Raw genomic sequence first — 3,754 nt, forward strand, 5'->3', positions numbered from 1 at the left:
AGGGAATTTGGAATGTTGGGTAGGGCATTAATACACGTCCGCCTTCGGTGGATACATGCTATGTTTAGGATGTTGCAGATTCTGGCAGGTATGTTTTTGTTAGATTTATTTTGTCTATGACTGAAAATCTTGTTTAGGATGTTAGATGTGTGCAGGCTCATGCGTTGATTGCATTATTTGTGAAGCACACTATTACTCCTCATATTCACTCAATAAAATTAGCGAAAGAGTCTTGGGATTCTCCAGCTACTCTTTATGCAAGTCACAATGAGGCTAAAATTGCATTTTTGTGTAAAGAGCTGGAGGAAAAGATTATGCAAGAGAAAGATGACATAGACACTTTGCTTGTTGGTATCAAGGACATTAGTATGCAGCTCATTTTTGTAGGCAAAGTCATTTTTGACAATTTACTTGTGCAAACTATTCTTGATGCATTGCTGGATTTTTATCAAAATTTTGTTAGTACTTGGACACCCAAGGAACTCCTCAAGCTGTCAAGTTTAATGCATTATGCACATTGCTATTGCAAGATTCCATTAGGAAGAGGTTGGGGTCTAGGAGGGCCTCTTTATTTTCCATGAGCCTATGGAAGTGATTAACATTTTGACAAATAGGTGTATGCCATGTGTACAAGAATGGTGGGTGTGTAAGAGTGATCAGAGGATGCACTTTCCCCCCCCCCCCCCCTCCCGGCCAAAAAAGGAGGTGGACAATTTTATGATTTTCAGCCTTCCATAACTCCCACATATGATCTCCGATTTGAGCGGAGACCATAGATCTACAATGTATCCCTTGATCCATAGATATGCTACATGATATAGTTTTACCGCTAGAATTTGAATTCCATTTTGGGGGGGAAGTTTAAATTCAAATATGTTGGGTGCATAGCTATGGTGGGTGATACCTTGGGCAAGCCATGGCGACAGAGAAGGCAGAAGAATGAGAGAGAGAGAGAGAGAGAGAGAGAGAGAGAGAGAGAGAGAGAGAGAGAGAGAGAGAGAGAGAGAGAGCGAGAGAGAGAGAAGAGAGAGTCAACATGGTGAAAACACCACGCTATTTTATAATTAAAACTTCCTTATACATATAAAGAGCTATCTTGCCATGCAAAATACAAGCGTATCTGCATGCCTTTAAGAGGCATTTCCCACGACAAGGGCTTGAACCCAACAACCCCCCCCCCCCCCCCCCCCTCAAGCCCAAACCACTGACAATGGATGTGAGACAATGGCAGAGTTAAATCACCTGAAACTATGAGTAGAAATCCCCCCCTTGACAATAACATAGGTTTGTGTGTGCACTTCATACAATAACATAGGTGGGTGTATGCACTTCCCTCAAATAACTATCAGTGTGATACAAACCAGAACTGAGAACCAAACACAAAAGGGAGGTCTACCACTTTTGTTTGTGGCAATGTCTATAACCCTATTCAAAATTTTGATTGCATGGAAATAACTGGCAGATTCAAGCCTAACACAAAGCTTTGTATGATCATTTTGACATTAGACAAAAGATGACAAATCTATGACACTAAACAAGCAAAAATCAGTTTGTGAATTCTTGTACTGCAATCTCAAAGTAGATCTTCATGTGTAGCATTTGTTGATGTACGGAGTGCTTAAAATGAACCGTGAAGAGAGTCATCATCAAATTTCTTTCTTGATGAGCTTTGATCTTGTTGAATTTCGATGCCATATTGAAGCCTTCAAGAAACCTGGTAATGAGGGTCATTGCATTGTCTTTACCTTATTGTTTATGTTGACTTGTACTGTTTTGATATGCTTAGCAAAGAGAAATCACCCTCTGCAGTCTTTGGTAGCGCCAGTAAAACCCTAAGGTATCGTCCTAAAAAGCACTATGTGCATGCAAGATCTTGTCATCACACCTTGGCAATTGCGGCTTTTTGAGATGCTTGCAAGGAGGAGGACCTTCCCCATCTAGTTGTCAAGATCAACCAAGTGCTTTGCAGTAGCATTTTGAAAAGCTCCTGCCAATGCACTTTACACAACCGTTATGCCATGCATGTTGAAATGTTGTCTATGCCACCAGAGGGGCTGTGTTTTGAGAAGCACACTATCAGGTCTCCTATGTCTTGAGATGTTGCCGGATCTGCTGTGTATTGAGATGATGCCGTCTGCGCCTATGGTCTTTGCCGGCCTAGGAACAACCGCCACAGCATGGCCTTTTGAGATGTAAGTAAGATGGAGGGACTTCAACTGCCTCTTGCTACGCCTAGACGTCACAAAACATCAGCATTTTGAGAGGCGATGCCGCGCTTGGCTTGTCTAAAAAAATTAACGACAACTTTCTCAAGCTTGCCTTACCTTGCAAGCACCAAGCTCTTATACCAGTGGTGGGTGCACAACTATGGTGGGTGATACCTTGGGCAAGCCATAGTGAGAGAGAAGGCAGAAGAACGAGAGACAGAGAGAGAGAGAGAGAGAGCACAAAGAGTCAACACGATAAAAACACCACGCTATACTATAATTTAAACCTCTATAAAAAGCCATCTTGCCATGCAAACTACAAGTGTATCTGCATGCCTTTAAGAGGAATTTCCCATGGCTACACCGACAAGGGCTTGAACCCAACAAAATAAACTAGCCGTTTGCCTATTTGAATTCAAAATCTGTCCTTTGATTACTTTCTTAATACTAAAGGTTTGAATTTCTTAAATTGCCAGATAAAGAGGCCCTCCTAGACCCCATTCTCTTCCTAATGACTTTCAAGAAAAAACAAGGCTAAAAAACCTCCAATTGAATAGGTTTTTTTTGTTGCTCAAAGAAAAGGTGGTGATAGCAATGTAGCCACTTCTTGTGGCTCTTCAATGAGTGGCAAATCACATATTCCTAAAACTTCTAGTGTCATCACCTCGTCTGGAAACTTTGGTGAAAATAGCAAGAAGAAGTTGTGTTTCCATTATTACAAGGCTAATGATCACTTGATAAAGCAATGTCCTAAGTTGAAGGCAAAATAGGCCAAGAAAAAAAAAATTGGATCCACTACAAGTGCAGCGATTGTAGAATCTTCTAGGAAAGGAGAGTGTGATGTTGATGTAGATGTAGAGTGGCCATTTAGTGCAAAGTGCACTTATGATCCTTTTTTCCATGATGCATGTATGTCAATTACTGTAGATTCACATGTGTAGTACTTTAATATGTGTGATGTTGATGTAGATGTAGAGTGGCCATTTAGTGCAAAGTGCACTTATGATCCTTTTTTCCATGATGCATGTATGTCAATTACTGTAGATTCACATGTGTAGTACTTTAATATTGGTGTTGCAAAGCACATTGAGGTGCATTATCACTGTGTCAGAGAGAAAGACTCCCAACAAGAGAGATCAGCTTGGCCTATGTGCCAACATAGGACAACCTTGCAGATCTATTCAAAAAGGCATTGCCTCATGAGAAGTGAGAAGTTTTAAGGTTTGTGCAAAGCTTTGGACTTGCTTCCCTTTGTGGATTGATTATGTCATCAAGGCATGGCACTTCCCTATAAACTATGTGCTAGCTCTCCTTCACTGCATCACTTCCAAGAGGGATTTGTTACCATATATGTGGAAATGTGTGTGTGGACACACTTAGGCCCATCAAGACAATTTTGCCCTCAGTAGGAGGTTTTTTTCCCCGTGCATTTTATACATGCCCATTATTCTAGGGCTAAGTAAGCTTTTGAATGTGCACACTAAGCAATACATTCTCTTTTGTGTGCCTTGAGCTTCTTCATCTTCTCCAAGCAATGTGTGCATCCT

The sequence above is a fragment of the Adiantum capillus-veneris genome, chromosome 24 (assembly GCF_014529385.1).
Source record: "Adiantum capillus-veneris isolate H3 chromosome 24, ASM1452938v2, whole genome shotgun sequence".
NCBI classification, from domain to species: domain Eukaryota; kingdom Viridiplantae; phylum Streptophyta; class Polypodiopsida; order Polypodiales; family Pteridaceae; genus Adiantum; species Adiantum capillus-veneris.